The 18,255-nt window shown below is 41.5% G+C and overlaps 1 pseudogene; it reads left to right on the top strand.

Moving 5' to 3' along the window:
* Positions 1-1,368: 1,368 nt before the first annotated feature.
* LOC143393688 (cyanocobalamin reductase / alkylcobalamin dealkylase pseudogene) lies at positions 1,369-2,150 on the top strand (annotated as a pseudogene).
* The last annotated feature ends 16,105 nt before the right edge of the window (positions 2,151-18,255 follow it).

Raw genomic sequence — 18,255 nt, 5'->3', positions numbered from 1 at the left:
CTCTCCACTCATCCACTGATGAGCCTTCAGCAGCTCCATTCTGGATATTCCTCACTTTGCTCCTGCCCAGCAAATATGCTGCTTTCATAACTCTGTCTTTCTCTTCTGTCCCACTTACATTTTAAACCTGTCAGAATCTCTGTCAGCAACAGGCAGTCTTACTCAGATCACTGGCTTACTTGATGTATTAGTCAGATTTCTGCTATTATAACAAAATATACGAGATAATTAACTTATAAAGAGAAAAGGTTGTTTTGGTTCACAGTTGTAGAACTTCCAGTCCATGACTGAGTGGACTTGTTGCTTTCAGGCCTTTGATAGGGTTGTTGGATACAATGGTGGAACAATGTGGCAGAATAAACTGCTCACCTCATGGGCAAGAAACAAAAGAGGAAGAAGAAGGGGTCTGGGGTCCCATGATTCTCTTCATTGGCATGCCCACCCACAATGACCTAAAGACTTCCATTGGGTTCTATCTCCTAAAGGTTCTAACACCTCCCAATAACACCATGTTAAGGAGCAAACCTTTAAACACATGGGCGTTTAGGGGATATTCAGCATCCACCTGGACTTGCACGAAGTGTCCTACTCAGCTTCAAATAATAAAAATAAGGAGAAGGATGCCTAATACTGTTTGAGCACTCACTCAATGCATCATCACCTTGTTCTATTTTTGCTACAACCCCATGAGGCAAGTACTACCATCATGTCGACCTTACAGAAGAGGAACTGGGATTGGGAGGCGACTCATGTAGCTGATGCAGCCAGGGCTCAAGTGCAGGTGTTTGGCCATAAGGGTTTCTTTCAACTACTCCAGCACCCATGGGGTCAGCCATCAACTGCTATCTGAGCCTTGGGCAAGGGACTTCACTTCTTATGCCTGGTTTCTGACCTTTCAAACAGAATATTCCATCTTGGCTGGTTTGTTGTTGTTTGTGTGCTTTTATAGTTTTCTTGATTTATGGTGTTATAATGCCAAGTTCCTCTGCTCCCAGGGCCAAACTTAGTTGATTTCTCTCCCACCAGCCTCCTGATAACTTAAAATTCAACAAATAAAGGTTAATTCATTTGCTCCCCACCCTCAGTTATATGAGAGAGGATACACATTAGTCCTTCTTGGCCATTTATACCTTAGCACGAGTAAATTTATGATCCTTTCCCGAGAGCTAGTTTTGAAAGAGGAGACAGAGAAGAAACATGAATGCTCTAAGCCTGGATTAAAGGAAGCCACTCCAGGTCATCGCCCTGGAGAAGAGCAAGAACACATGTGTACCGAGATTGATGTGTAAGAATGTTCTTGGCAGCATTGTTTGTAATAGTCTTGAACTACAAGCAAGCTGTCTGTTAAGAATAGAATGGACTTTTGGCTTCGAGGTTTACCCCTTCCAGGTGGCATGGTACAATGAACTCCTGCCTCCAGCCTTCCACCTGCCCCTGCCAGGACCTACCCTGACCTTCTTGGTACTCAGCACACCGGCCATGTTTGACCAGGCCCTCAAGCCCTTCTTGCAGAGCCACCACCTCCAACCACTAACTGACTCTGTGGATCAGTGTGTGGCCTAACACCTGAGACGTGTTAGACAGAGCCTCCCAGAGCTGCAGATGGAAGTCATTGCTGATTACGAGGTATACCCCAACTGGCACCCTAAGATTCTGACCCAGACAGCAGCCCATGTGGCAGGAGCTGCTTATTACGACCAACGCCAAGATGTGGAAGCTGACCCATGGGGAACTCAGCACATAGCAGGTGTGTGCATACACCCCCGATTTGGGGGCTTGTTTGCCATCCGAGGTGTCATGCTGCTGCCAGGGACAGAGATGCCAGATCTGCCACGGAGAAACCCCCTCACTGTGTACCTTCTAGAGCCCGAATTACCCTGCTTGAAGGCTTCAATTTCCATTGGCGTGACTGGACTTACTGGGATACTGTGACACCCCAAGAGCGTTACTCAGAAGAACAAAAAACCTATTTTTCCACTCCACCTGCCCAACACTTAGCCCTGTTAGGTTTGGCCCAGACCAAAGAGGAGCCTAGCACTATATTCCCTGAGTTTCCCTTTACAACACTCACAAAGAAGCCCCAGATTCCCAACAGTGCACGGAGCTGGCTCAGCCCCAGCATCTCACCACCTGTATCCCCTGGCCCTTAATACCTTCCCTATTCTGTGGAATCCCATTTATAGTGGTACTTGCTAGGACTTTTTGGACTTTGGCAAAAGTAAGGTTTTATTTTGGGTACAAGATGACCATTTATTGGTCCAGATTTTCCATAATAAAGATTAAGGAAGATTTGGTTAAGGCAAAAAAAAAAAAAAAACAAAACAGAATAGAATGGGCTGGGCATGATGGTGAAGGCCTGTTACCCCAGTAGCTCAGGAGGATGAGGCAGGAGGATCAAAAGTGCGAGGCCAGCCTCAGCAACTCAGCAAGGCCCTAAGCAACTTAGTGAGACCCTGTCTCAAAATAAAAAAACAAAAAAGGACTGGGGATGTGGTTCAGTGATGGTAAAGCAATCCTGGGTTAAATCCTCAATACCAAAGCAAAAACAAACAAACAAACAAACAAAAAAAAACAAGTACAATGGGAAAATGCACCATAGTGAATTCATATAATATGGCAATGAAAATTATAGCTCTAGTCAGCATTTTATTTGAATCTTGCAACTGGAATATTGAGGGAAAGGAGCGTGATGAAAAATGATGCCTACAGTGGAATCCAGTCTGCAAAGTTGGGATCTAGATGGCAGATTATAAAGAATAAAAAGGGAATTAAGGTCACAGAAGCTAGGATGATAGTAAATAATTCCGACAGGGAGGGAGGAGGTTGTGATGCTCTCAGCGGTTGCATGGGGAGCTTGTCAATGCTGATATTACGGCTTCTTGACTTGAGTGTTGCTACACAGAGCACTATTTTATGATTATTTGTTTAAACATCCAAATGTGTTCTATCCGTTCTTCTATATATATGTTTTATTTCATTTTTTCGAAAGACAAGCAAGAAAGTAGGGAAGGATTGAGGGAAGAGGAGAAGGAAGGAAGAAAAGAAGGAACGAGAGACAGGAAAGCCAGCCCCTTGCCCTAGACCTCACTGCTTTGCGATAGATAATCCAGACTAGGTTGGGAGACTGCGGAGCGGGAGTGGTCAGGTTTGGGGCACACAACATCTGGGAATTTTCAACCGTACTAGATACTGCCTGTTCTCCGAAGTGTCTGAACCAATTTATTCTCTCATCCCGTTGTTACAGTGACTCACTATTGTTTGATAATATCATTTTTAAAAATTTGCTTCTTTTGTAAATGACTTATTGTTAAGTTACATTATCCTAAATAATTAATGAAGTCAAATGTTGTTAAAGGTCTTTTTATCTTTTCTGAAATGCCTATACAAGTCTTTGGCCTTTCTCTCCGCATTGGTTAGTCTATCTTCTTCTTACTGGAGTACGTACAGATTTTGGATATTAGGGGCCTGTTGGTTGAAAATATTCATTTGATGACTTGTTGCCTGTGTTTCTCTAGGATACCTCAGGGGATTGGCACATCTTTATTGGCAACTTCTGCCTTGTCTGGGTTTTTGTTTGTTCTGGTAGCAGGGATTAAACCCAGAGGTACTGAACTACATCCCCAGACCTTTTTATTTTTATTTTGAGCCAGAGTTTCACTAAGATGCTTAGGGCCTTGCTAAGTTGCTGAGGCTGGCCTCAAACTTGCCATCCTCTTGCCCCAGCCTCCTAAGCTGCTGGAATTACAGGCATGTGTCATGGCAACCACAACCAGCCACTTCTGCCCTTGTTAATGCCATTTGGAGTTTCTGGCACCACAACCAGGGCACTGTTCTTCAAAGAGCAAGCTGCCCAGAGGTGTAGGAATAAAGGTTTGGTCATGGGTTTTGATACAATAAGCCAACAATAAGCCAGATGAACAAGAGAGAAGGCATGCACATATATTTTGTGCACAAGGCATCATAAGAATGAAAAGTACACACCCAACAACCCAGTAGGATTTACAAGCATAGATAAGCTCTTTGCTGGAGGATGTAGGCAATTTTAATATTTATTTAGTTTTTAGTTGTAGTTGGACCCTATACATTTATTTATTTATTTGTTTTTATGTGGTGCTGAAGATCGAACCCAGGGCCTCGCATGGGCTAGGTGAGCGCTCTACCGCTGAGCCACAACCCCAGCTCTGGATGTAGGCAATCTTAGAGGAAGAGTAATTGGTTTCTAGGGGAGATGGATGGGCCTGAAGACAAAGCTCCTCTGGGATCTGGGCGTGGTGACAACTCTTTCCTGCCAGTTAATCTTCCCTCTTGGATGACTTTACAGGGTAGGGGCTCAAGACAATTGCATTCCTTCTGCAGGAACTCCTCCTTGGTCAGATAAGGAGAGGGTGGAGAACCACTCTTCCCACCTTGTGCTGGGAGAGAAAGAGGGGTGAGAGATGGGGTAGGAGAAGGTCAGAGACACCTTGTTTCCAAGGCTGCTGTTTTTTACCAAGTCCTCAGCATGTCAAAGCTCCCTACTTCGGGGTATCGTTCCTTGGTCCCCAGCACAAGGGAGAGCCAACCTTGTGTGCGCTGTGCACAGAGCCTCCTCTCTCCTCCATTAGCAGAGAAAATGGAGTTTTGGCACCATATCCACTTTTACTTCATACATTAGCGCTGCAAAGAATAAAATGGGAAAAGACTTAGAGGTTAGTCAACTTCTGAAGTTCTTTTTGGTACTGTGGATTGAACCCCGGATTCTCTACCACCACTGAGCTACATCCCTAGCCCTTTTTATTTTATTTTGAGACTGGGTCTTGCAAAATTGCCCAGACTGGCTTTGAACTTGGAATCCTTTTTTTTGCCTCAGCCTCCCAAGTGACTGGCTGGAATTCGTTGTGTGCGACCGTGTCTGATCCTGAAGCCCTTTTTACTAGCATAGGTTTTAAGTCTACATGAAAATAATAGATGCTCTCTAAACTGTGAGCACAGCTGTACCAGGTCAGAGAGAGAAGTTCACATCTTGCCAGGGGCAGTCACCCTGCCTGCGCCAGTGTGGGGAGCCACCATAAAGAACTTTACTAATGGAGTGGGAGGCCACTAGCAACCCTCCCTAAAATACCCATGTGGACTGAGAACTAGCTTAGTCAGAAGTGTGGGGTAATGGAGTTGCAGATACACTCTTATTCTATGCTATTGCTATCTGAGAAGAGGCCTGACGCTAGTGAGGAGGTGGTATTGAATTTGGGGGCAATTTAAATACTTAATTTTCACATTTGATAGAGACAAGATTTTTTTGAAGTATAAAAAAGTCAGTCTCACTGGGCATGATGGTGCATTCCTATAATCCCTACCGGCTCAGGAGGCTGAGGCAGGAGGATCACAAATTTAAAGCCAATGTCAGCACAAGTGAGGCCCTAAGCAATTCAGTGAGACCCTGTATCTAAATAAATACAAAGAAGGGCTGGGGATGTGGCTCAGTGGTTGAGTGCCCCTGAGTTCAATCCCTGGTACCCGCCCTCCAACAATGAAAAAAAAAATCAAGTGTCTGGGGCTGGGGCTGTGGCTCAGTGGTAGAGCGCTTGCCCAGCATGTGTGAGGCACTGGGTTTGATCCTCAGCACCACATAAAAATAAACATAAAATAAAGGCATTTTTCTGTCCATCTACAAATACAAAAAAAAAAATTTTTAAAAAAACATTGTTGGGTCTGGAGTTGTGGCTCAGTGGTAAAATGCTTGCCTGGCATGTGTGAGGCACTGGGTTCGAATCTCAGCACAATATATAAATAAATAAGTAAAATAAAGGTCCATTGACAACTGAAAAAAAAAAAAAAAACTCAGTGTCTTCTCTCCCCAATCCTATCCCTCAAGGAGACCCCAACCTCTTGAGGAGACTCTTGGTTGGCGAGGCAGGGAGATTCCACAGTGTGGGGGCCAGTGCAGATGGGGTGGTGGGAAATCATGATGGAGAGATTGTTTGCAGGGAGCTGGATCCTTTAGAGAACTGAAGAAAAACTTAAGCAATTTCCTATCAGGTAGAATTTTGGGACTTAGAGAACTTGTCTGTTGGATAAGGTAGCTCCTTTCCCAATGACTTTGAGAGATATTTAGGAAAGGCTTTGTTACTTGCAAGGCTGTTTGGAGTCCTGTTTGGGTTTTATCTGACCAGAACGCAGTGCTGACATCAGTCTTAAGGAGGGAAATGGGGTTAAGATGTATATGGGTCATACTCCCACGTTCTTTATCTGCATCGGCAGCATTTTATACACAAACAACACTTATTCTACTGGGATGGCTGAACAGGCTGTAATGTTATCGCAGGGCTGTGGATGTATCTCCACTTGCCCAGCATGTGGGAGGTCCTAGGTTCAATCCCCAGCACTACACACACACTCAGCTGGAAACCTGGACCCCTGAGTTCCCATCTAGACTTTCCCACAGGCACTGCCAGAAGCCCAACCCAACTCTGAGGCCTGCAGCTGCTCTGTTAAGACAATCTCCCCTGAATATGCAAAGATGTTTTTTTTTAAATTTGTTCTGTTTAGATATACATGACAGTAGAGCATATTCGACACTTCATACATACATGGAGTATAGCTTTCCATTCTTGTGTTTGTACATGATGTGGAGTTTACACTGGTCGTGTATTCATATATGAACATAGGAAAGTCATGTCTGATTCATTCTACTGCCTTTCCTATTCCCATTCCTGCTCCCTTGCCTTCAATTCCCTTTGTCTAAGCCAACGAATTTCTATCCCCCCACCCTTTTTGTGTGTTAGCATCAGCAAATCAGAAAGAACATTCAGCCTTTGTTTTTGGGGGGATTGATTTATTTCACTTACCATGATAGTCTCCAGTTCCATGGATTTATCAGTAAATGCCATAATTTCATTCTTCTTTAAGGCTGAGTAATATTCCATTGTGTATATATACCACATTTTTTTTTATCCATTCATCTGTTGAGGCGCACCTAGGTTCGTTCCATAGCTTAGTTATTCTAAATTGAACTGCTATAAACATTGATGTGGCTGCATCACTATAGTATGCTGATTTTAAGTCCTTTGGGTATATAGCAAGTAGTGGGATAACTGGGTCAAATAGTTGTTCTACTCCAAGTTTTCTGAGGAATCTCCCTTCACTCTACTTTCAAGAGTGGTTGCTAAAGATGGTTTTTTAATCTTGGGACAGATCTTTAAATTCAACCTTACCAGGTTCAGTCCATTATTCCATCCAACGAGGTCAGTTTCAGGTTGAGTTTTCTCAACCTAAAGCTAACCCTATGATAAGGATTTGAGTGCAAGTAGTTTATTGGGAAGCATCTGAGAAAGCCCAGGGAGAGCTGGAGGGAGGCAGCCCAGCTGTTGCTCACCCCAAAAAGGAGACCCAGTACCACGGCTGCTGGGCTGCTGCTCCACTTCTGTCTTTCAAGTCTCATGCTGGTTTTTTTTTTTTTTTTGTTTGTTTGTTTGTTTGTTTGTTTACCACCAAACCTAACTCATACACTATAAGGAGGGAGGGAATTTTGGGAAATGTAGTTCCAGAGGAGCTCGATAGACACCATCACCATGACTCTCCTGAAGAATGTACAGAGAATGGGATCTTTGTCAACACAGTCAGACCTTTACAGCAGCATGTCCATGGTTTTTCCATTCTGACTGGGCTTCTGCCTCTGAGCCCCCTGACAGGCTGCCAAAATACTTAGCTCATTCCTAGTGTTTTCTGCTTTGGGATCAGGCAAAGATTCTATGGTCTTACCCTAATTCCAAGATGAATTGCCCCTCTGTCCCCGAGCATTACCATTGAGACAAACACCATCTCCTTGCCAGTAGCCCCTACAAATCTGGTGAATCATTGTTCCCATGCTCTAGTTGGGACCCGGAATTTGTGTGAAAGGCTGAGGGTCCCTGGGCCTTTTCTCTATGGGGTTTTGCCATCTCCCCAGGACCTTGCCAGGAAACCCAAGTTAAAAGGAATCCATTCTCTTCAATTTTATCTTTCCTTCCTTCCTAGAAATTGAGCCTAAGGGGGCTTTACCATTGAGCCATATCTTTAGTCCTTTTTATTTTTTATTCTGACAGGGTTTCACTAAGTTGCTTTGGGCCCCACTAAATTGCTGAGGCTGGCTTTGAACTTGCGATCCTCCTGCCTCAGCTTCCCAAATTGCTGGGATTGCAGGTGTGAGCCATCCATTCATTGTGTGGCTTCAATTTTCTTAAACTCTGAAAAACTCTTGCACCTTTTTCTTCTCTCTTCCTTCTTCTCTACCACAAAATTTCTATATTCTCCTGAGGACTTGGTATATAAGACCTAAAAAACTCTCTGCATTCTGCTGTCCTATAACCTCCTCTGAGGCAATAAAGCATAAAGAATCCTGCTTAATGAGGAAAAGAAAATTCAGGAAGAGGGGCTGTGATTGTGGCTCAGTTGCAGAGCGCTTGCCCAGCATGTGTGAGGCACGGGGTTCTATCCTCAGCACCGCATACAAAAATGAGCCCATAAAAGAAAGGCTATTCATCTACAAGAAAAAAAGAAAACGCAGGAGGGAAAACAACCCATAAATTAATCTTTTAAAATACTATCCAGGGCTAGGGATGTGGCTCAAGTGGTAGTGCACCCGCCTGGCATGCGTGAGGCGCTGGGTTCGATCTTCAACACCACATAAAAATAAAATAAAGATATTGTGTCCACCTAAAGCTAAAAAATAAATATTTTTAAAAAAATACTATCCAGGCTGGGTGCAGTGGACACACCAGTAATCCCAGCTGCTCTGGAGGCTGAGGCAGGAGGATCACAAGTTCAATGCCAGCATGGGCAACTTAGTGAGAACCTCTCAGAATAAAAACAAAAGGGGCTGGAGATGTAGCTCCGTGGTAAAGTTCCCTGGGTTCAGTCCCCAGTACCAAAGTAATAATAATAATACATTAAAATACTGTTCAATAACTGGTGCACACCTATAGCCCCAGCTAGTGGGGATGCTGAGGCAGGGGAGGGGGATCACTTGAACACATGGGTTAGATACCAGCCTGGGCAACATAATGAGAACCCATCCCTAAATAAATAAACAAAATGCTATCCAGGTACCCTGTCTGCTGTGGCTCCTTCTTGTATCTAATCAAGGATTCTAGGTGGTAACATTAGCTGGAACTGAAGGCTAGCACCCACTGTAGTTGCCCCCACCCTCTCAGCCTGGGATGCTTCTCCCAGCTGTGCTGAGGCAATGGGAAGGGGAGGTCCAGGCACCAGTGTGAAGCTCCAGTTGCTAGGAAACCCCTTGAGAAAAAAAAAAAATGATGCCTCTTGTTGCTAGCCATTGTATTCCAGGTGTCTGCGGGCCTGGCAAGACTTCCTGCTTCAGAGACCACACCACAAGGGCTGCTGATCAGCTTGGCTTGTATTTCTCTCAGCAAAGAAAACGCAGTCACTCAGTCAGCCACAAGCTCAGGGTTGACAGAAGCAAGACCTGCTCACTGAAGTGTACCTACAGATCACAATGACATAAGTGATGGGGTGTAGGAAATTCTGCCCCCAAATATGGCACCTTAGTATTTGAGAAAACCGCAAAAGCAGAAGGGCACCACCTTCCCCTTGACTCTCATCCTTGAAGCAGGCCACAGACCTAGGAAGGTCACACTCTGAGCTTCTTCCTCCCTTTTCCCCTGAAGACTTACATGATCAGTGCCCTCTCTATGCCTGGAGGAAAAGAATGTCTTTATCCCTGAAGACACGGAGACACCAGGAGGAATCTGAACAAACAGGTCTTGCTAAATTGCCCCCAGCTTATTACCACAGATTATACTCCCTTCTGTTCTCTAGTTGTACTTCTGCTCAACTGTCCATAAAAATGGTGTTTACTTTGTTTTGGGTCTCCTTTTCCAAAAGCTCCCATGTTATATAAAACTTACAGTAAGGGGCTGGGGTTGTGGCTAGAGCACTCATCTAGCACATGAGCGGCACTGGGTCCTCAGCACCACATAAAAACAAATAAATAAAATAAAGGCATTGTGCCAACTACAACTAAAAATTTGTTTTTAAAAAATTTACATTAAATAAAATTGTATGCTTTTCTCTTGTTAATCTGTCTTTTGCTGTGGAGGCCTCCGCCATAAACCCAGTGATAGGTTAAGAAAGATAGGGCTTTTCTCCCCTACAAAAGCATAGAGGAAAGGAATTAAAGGAAAAACATTCTCAATGGACCTCACAAACATGCTACCTGGATACCTGATCCATGCAGGTTGACTCCTGAGAACCACCCAAACAGCTGGATTTAAGACAAATCTAGGCAGGTGGTTGGGTCTAGACTAAAGCTGTAGAAATAAGGTCAGCCCCGGGAAGCTGACTTACAATGTCAATCTAGGAAAAAGAGCAGCAAGCTTTCAGGCATTCCAATTGTGCTGACAGGCAATGAGCTGGACTTTATGCTCTCTTTGTGGAATGTATGGTCTGTCGTGTGTACAGGCATCTAAGTCAGGGGCCTCAGCAGCTGTGACATGGCAGGTACTATAGGAGATAGAGAATAATCTTGGATGACTACGTGATCAATTGAAACCTGCTATCACTCAAAAATCTACTTACCAGGTTTCTTCTTGCCAAACCTTAAAATACAAAATTCTTAATAATTTTCTCAGAACAATACAACTTCCACCATGCAAAAAGGCTTACACCTTTATTCATGTATTTACCTATTCACTTTTACTATGTATCTGTCATTTGGCTGATGATGTTGAGCAGCCGGCCTCTTAGCAATCCTTTCCAGCTTGTTTCTGAAAATAGTGGCTTAATTGAATGTTCTCCCTGAGAGTGATTTCACACTATTGTCAAGGACACGAATGCATGTTGTGTTTCAGACTAGGTGCACTTGAAATCTCTTTTGGTTTATTTTCATTTCTGATTGTATTACATATACCCCTTCCTCCTGCCCTTACCTAGGTGCGTCCTCCAACTCCCACACACCCAGCATCTCTCCAGTGGCACTGTGTTATCTTTCAGAGATATTTTTGCAATGCTGGCTTAATGAATTTTGGTGTCCAGGTTGATAAAATGGTGAAATCAACTAAACGAGGCGTGTTCAAACCCATGTTTATTAACAGTATCAGAAGAAGTGAAAACCGGGTGCCATGGCCCATGCCTATAATCCCAACTACTCAGGAGGCTGAAGCAGGAGGATTGAAAGCACCAGACCAGCCTGGGCAACTTGGCAAGACCATGTCTCATAAGTAAATAAAAATATATAAATAATTACTATTTTTTTAGTTGTAATTGGACACAATACCTTTATTTATTTATTTATTTTTATGTGGTGCCGAGGATCAAACCCAGCACCTCGCATGTGCTAGGCCAGCGCTCTGCCGCTAAGCCACAACCCCAGCCCCTAAATAATTAATTTTCTTAAAAAATAAAAATGTGGAGAATAACTGCAGTTGTGAAGGGATAATTGGTTAGAAACCTAAGTTTGGTATTCACATGACACATGTGCTGTTCACTTGCACAGTCGTGAGTGCTGGGAGGAAATTGCTTCCCTCGACTCTCCCAGGTTCTTTGCTTGGTCTACAAATTAAATTGACATAAGACAGATGAACAGGAGAAAAACAATTTTAATTATATGTGTACACACAGGAGTCCCTCAAAAATATGAGTCAAGGTAGGGGCCTGACATTTGAGACTCATATAATCCTCAGCTACAGAAAAGACAGGGGCTGCTGGGGAGATAGGAGAGAGGAATCACGGTAAAACCAGGGGAGAGAATGAATGGTGAATAAAGGTTGCCTTGTTTTGCTGATAAAGTTTTCTCAGGTGATGAAATTTGTCTCAAAGTAGCTCTCTTTGTAATATAGATAACTTTAAGAATGACAATTTCCTTTATACATGTCAATTTTCTTTACAAATGTAGAAATTTATACTTTATTTCATTTGGTTGAGGAGGAAGTAAAGCTTTTCCTACATTGTCTGGCTCTCAATTTTTTTAAGCTCAAAATTATTTGTTATATAACAGTAGTATCTATCAGTTTATTATTATAAATTATTTTCATATGATTAATCGGAAAATGGTCTGCTAATCAAGTACACATATTTTACATATTTTTTAATTTGGTACTAGGGATTGAACCCAGGAGTACTTTATCACTGAGTTACATCCCCAGTCCTTTTTATTTTTTGAGACAGGGTTTTGTTACATCACTGAGGTTGACCTTGAACTTTCCATCCTCCTGTTCAGCCTTCTGAGTCGCTGAGATTACAGGCATGTGCCCCCCACATCTGGTTTATTTTAATTTTTATTTAAATTTTTTTTTTGTGTGTGTGGTGCTAGGGATCAAATCCAGGGCCTCACTCAGGCTAGGCAATCACTCTAACACTGAAATACAACCTGAGCCCTCAAAATATTTTAATATGCCTTTTTTTTTGTAACCATATTAATAAATAAGGATCTAATATGTATATAATTTTCGTTTAATTTTTTTTTTAGTTGCAGATGGACAAAATGTCTTTATTTTATTTATTTTTATGTGGTGCTAAGGATCAAACCCAGTGCCTTACACATGCTAGGCAAGTGCTCTACCACTGAGCTACAACGCCAGTCCCTGATTTTCATTTTTTTTTTTTTTTTTTTTTTAGTTGTAGTTGGACACAATACCCTTATTTTATTTACTTTTATGTACTGCTGAGGATCGAACCCAGGTTCTCACATGTGCTAGGCTCATGCTCTACCACTGATCTACAACCCCAGCCCTAATTTTCATTTTTTTGAAAGATGTTATTATTATCTTTGTAGTCTTCCACTGGATATCTGATTTTGTTTTTGGTTTGGTATTGAGACAGGCTGATCTCAAACTCCTGGGTTCAAGTGATCCTCCTGCCTTAGCCTTCCAAGTAGCTGGGACTACAGGAGTGGGCAGATATACCTGGCTCTGCTGGATATTAGAGAAAAGGAAAAAGAATCACTAAAAGCATTAGAATAAAAACCAGTATTTGGTTAGTTTTTAATATTTGAGGACATTTAAAAAATTAATATGTTTGACCCAATAAAAACACTTTATATTTTAGTCTTATTTTTAAAGTAAACATGGGGTAGGGGTTGTGGCTTAGTGGCAGAGCACAAGTGAGGCACTGGGTTCAATCCTAAGTTACCACATAAAAATAAGCAAATAAAATAAAGGCATGCTGTTCATCTTCAACCTCAAAAATAATAAATAAATAAACAAACATGTATTTATTCAATTTTAATATTCATTCCAGTTTGATGTTTGTATAAATTGATAGGCCCAATCACCATGAAATAATTTCAGAAGAAAGACACAACCTGGGCCCAGCCAGTATGAGATAATCACAGTGTATGAAGTAAAGAGGGAAAAAAGAGAAAGTATTCCTTTATTCTATTTTAATCCCAACTGGTGTACTGAAATTAGGTCCTAAAAACAATAAATGAAATAAAATTTTAAAAAGAAGAAATTTAGTCCTGGCACTAACCACCCAGAGTAAGTATACAAGTTAAGGGCTCAGCTTTCCACAAGACTACTCTATTCTCACTGTAGATGCCAGTCCCATGTTTTGGGAGCTCCCAGGCCACTTGTACTCTTCTGATTGGCTAAAAAGTTGGGGGTGTCTCATGATGCCCTCAGGTCTGATAGTTCACAAGAATGACATGAACTCAGGAAAGCACTGTATTTACAATTACAGTTTCATTATAAAGTATACAAATCAGGAACAGCCTAATGAAGAGACTTATCTGTCAAAGACTGGAAGGATCCAATGAAAAACATCCATGCATTCTCCCCATGGAATCAGGACATGTCAACCTTCTGGTGCACTAAAGCATTAAGCAACCAGGAAGCTACACTGAGCTTTAGTGTCCACAGTTTTTATTGGGGTTTCATTAGATAGGCATAATTCATAGAACATCGTCCACCTTATTTAACTCAGTCTTCAGCCTGCCTCTCATTCCTGGAGATCATGCTGGTTCAACATTCCAACCCTTCTAATCACACAGTTGGTCTTCTGATGATCAGAATCCCCGTCGTAAGTAAGTCCTTTCATCTTCATGTAATCCTAGGTGTGATCCAGTAGACTAGTGACTAATAAAAACGTTTCCACTATTTGGGAAATTCCTAGGATTTAGATTCTCCTTACCAGGAACCAGCGACAAAAACCAAATTCTTTATTATACAACATTCTTTTTCTTTAAAAGGCAGAAGCATCAGACAGAGAGTTCAGGGGATTCTTTAATTAACTGCTACCGTCTCATTCATTTGCTATAGTATGCAGTAAAAGTCAAATGTAATAACTTAAAACAATTCTTCAAAACATTTTCATTCTTGGACATAGTAGTTTTTGACTCTGCTATGTTATTTTGTTTTACTATAGTTAAACTATTTGCTTATATGCACTATTTGAATCTTCCCCTTGTGTTTTCCCCTATTCCCCTTAAAGTAGATAAAAATTAAGTATATTATATTTGAGAGCATATAGGCTCAGACACTTCTCTTATTTATTTGGGGTAGGGGGTACTGGGGATGGAAATAGGAGCTACTTGAGAGAGGTGTCTGGAGCTCAGTGTGGTGGTACACACCTGTAATCCCAGCAACTCGGAAAGCTGACACCAGGGGATTGCAAGTTCAAGGCCAGTCTCAGCAACTTAACCAGAAGCTATCTCAACATTAAAAATAAAGGGCTGGGGTGCTGGGGATGTGGCTCAAGTGGTAATGTGCTCACCTGGCATGTACGGGGTGCTGGGTTCGATCCTCAGCACCACATAAAAATAAAAAAAAATAATAAAGATGTTGTGTCCACTGAAACCTTAAAAATAAATATTAAAAAAATTCTCTCTCTTTAAAAAAAAAATCTTCACCGTTATTTTGACAATGGGCTAAACAATTTAAAAAAAATAAAATAAAGGGCTGGGGCTGTGGCTCAGTGGCAGAGTACTTGCCTAGCATGTGTGAGGCACTGGGTTTGATCCCTAGTACCACATAAAAATAAATAAATAAAATAAAGGCATGCTGTCCATCTACAACTACAAAAAAAACTTTTTTACTTAAAAATAAAAATGTCTGGAGATATATATCAGTGGTAAAGTGCTCCTGGGTTCCATCCCCAATACCTCCCGCCCACAAATAAATAAGAGAAGTGTCTGAGCCTATATGATGCTGGGCCTCATCTCTGCCTAAGTTTTCATGAATGGAATGTGGAAGTAGAAAAAGAACAAAGGAAATGGAAATAATACCAGTTAAGATTGTCCCTACAGCATATGCCTTTTCTCTGAAGATCTGTCTTCTAAGCAATAATTCAGTCCAACTCTTGTTTTTAAGATTCTCATGAAATGGCAAGATCACGAGTGAGGGTATTATTACTGCAATACTGCATGCTTCATTTTTTCATTACTGAAGGAAAAAACTCTTTGGGGAGTGAAATTCAACACTCAATTTAACAGTAGTGCTGCATACTAATTCACACTGAAATGAAAAACCAATTCAGTTAAGAAAACATCCAGATAAAATGAAATGGGCCGTGATAATGGTATGTTTCCATCATGGATCTCATGTTTTAAGGAATACAAATTTTTTCCTAAATATTAATTAAGGCTCTCAATGTCTCTGGTGGTAAATATAAAGGTAGTCACTTTGAAGATGAGAAAAGTGAGACAAAAGAGTTCTTGTGAGTGGCCCAGAGATGAATGAGAAGTCGTGGAGAAGATTTACAGACCGAATTCCTGGTTTCAGCTCCTATTCGTAACTAATGCTCTCAAACTTTGGCCACAGAGCTTAAAGATTTATCTGAAATACTACATAAACTTGAATTAGGAGAAGAACCCCTAGACATTCTATTAAATTTACAAATATATATGGTACTGTTTATGAATGTCAAAGACTACAAGTCACTGGGGCTCTAAGAATGAATGAAATACAATTTCTAAGCTCAGGAACCTCAAGCCTAGTAGTAAGAGAAGCATGCAAAAAATTGTTTAACAGGGCAATAATGCACTTACATGGAGTAGAGGGGCAACAGATACTCCTTTTCACAAAATAATCTGGAAAAATAGTAGTGTAATTTTATCTCCATTGCAATCACCATTCACCAAGCCATCCAAGAGCTCTCATCAAGGTCTCCAACCATTTCCTTGCTAAATGATCCAAAAGTTGCACTCAGTTCTCTCGACCTTTGTGCAGGCTTGGATACCATTGACTTTGCCCTCTGTCCTCTTGTTTTGTTGTACCAGGGATTGAAATCAGGGCCTTGCATGTGTGTGCTAGGCAAACACTCTACCACAAGCTTACACGCCTAGCCTTAAAAGTAACTCTCTTAACGTAGCTAACAAGCTTCCATGTGATCTGTTCTCTTTTTACTCTCTTGTCTGAACCCTTTCCACTCTTCCTCAGATTCCTTTCCTCAGCCATACTAAACTTCTTTCAGGTACCTCCAGACCTTCATGTGTAATGTTCCACAGTCTAAGTCAATTCACCTCATCTCCAACCTCTTCTCCAGTTGCTAGACTAATTTGGTCTAAATGTCTTTCAAAGTTCAGCTTAGAAAAACAAATGCCGAATGTCTTCTCTGATATAAGGGGGCTGACTCAAAATGGGATAGGGAGGAAGGGCATGAGAAGAAGACTACCACTAAATAGGGAAGAGAGGTGGGAGGGAAAAGGAGGGAGAAGGGGAACTACATGGAAGATGGAAGGAGACCCTCATCGTTATACAGAATACATGTATGATGTTGTGAGGAGAAAAAAAAAAAAAGAAGTGTGTCACATTAGATTGGATAGAGAGAAGTGATGGGAGGGGAGGGGAGGGGAGGGGCAGGGAGGATAGGAAGGGCAGCAGAATAAAATAGACATTATGATTGCTGTATGTATATAGGTGACTGTATGACCAATGTGATTCTACAATCTGTACAATCAGAAAAATGAGAAATTATACCCCATTTGATTCAAATGTATGAATTGCCAAGATCATTGTACTGTCATGTGTAGCTAATAATAAAAAAGTTCAGCTTAGACATCATTTCCTCTAAGAGGTCTTTGGAAACATGTCCCAGTCAGGGTCAGGTCTCTTCCTAATGCTCCCATAACATCCTGTATTTCCACTTGTGTATCCCTGGAAATGATGTTTTGTAACTGCCTGATTGCCTGTCCATAGTCCCACTAGATTAAGCATGGGGAAGGAAGGTCTGTGTAGGACTTCTTCACTATTGTATCCCAGAGTATGCATACAATAGGCAATAAGTAATTATTTGTTCAATGAATGACATATTATTGCCAATCTTGCTCATTTTGATACTGCATATACTGCATATATTAGATTGCAAACTTCTAGGGTCAAGGACTTTAACCTACATTTCTATGATATACCACTTAGCACTTACTATGGTAGTAAACACACAATAGATACCCATTCATTTATTAATTTGACAAGTATATATCACATATTTACCATGTCAAAAGCAAATGTAGAGTTAAGGGCAAAGGAGATTGGAGAGAAAGAAGCAGGGAAACGGGGCTGACTTAAACTCCGTAAGTACTTCCATTTTTCATATCCTGTAGTAATTGTGCATATGGCCTTAAGCACAGAGGAAACTTTGAAGGATTCCTTTCTTAGTAAAGAAAATTTGTTACATTTCCAGTTGCTAAAGGGATAAGGAATCAAGGTTTAAAAATAGGTTTGTAGTGGGCTGGGGTTGTAGCACTTGCCTAGCACGAGTGAGGTTTGGGGTTTGATCTTCAGCATCACATAGAAATAAATAAAAAAAGGTATTATGTCCATCTACAATTAAAAATATTTTAAAATATAGGTTTGTGAAAGGTCTCTAATGTGGAGAAACAGAAGATACAGAAGAGATAAGAAAAAGTAGGACTAACTAATTCCTAGGACTAGTCTATAGCCAGGGAGTAGCTGTCTTATGGGGCAGAAAGGATCATGGCTGACACCCTATAACAAAAGGCAGGTTAATAAAAGAAAAGCCTAACAAATTTATTTAATGATAGTTTTCCATGACATGGGAGCCTTCAAAATAAAGGCCGAAAGACACAGGGGAGAATATCATTTTATGCTCAGGTTCAATGAAATAGGGACAGCCATGTGGAAATATGATTGGATAAAAAAGGTTCTGATCTAGCCTGGTGCGATGGTGAATGCCTGTAATCGAAGTGGTTTGAGAGGCTGAGGTAGGAGGATGGCAAGTTCAAAGCCAGCCTCAGCAAAAGTGAGGCACTAAGCAACTCAGTGAGATGCTGTCTCTAAATAAATACAAAATAGGGCTGGGGGTGTGGCTCAGTGGCAGAGTGCC

This window comes from Callospermophilus lateralis, chromosome 3, assembly GCF_048772815.1.
Source record: "Callospermophilus lateralis isolate mCalLat2 chromosome 3, mCalLat2.hap1, whole genome shotgun sequence".
NCBI lineage: Eukaryota > Metazoa > Chordata > Mammalia > Rodentia > Sciuridae > Callospermophilus > Callospermophilus lateralis.
Note: the sequence above shows the minus strand (reverse complement) of the source record. Positions and strands in the feature narration are given on the sequence as shown.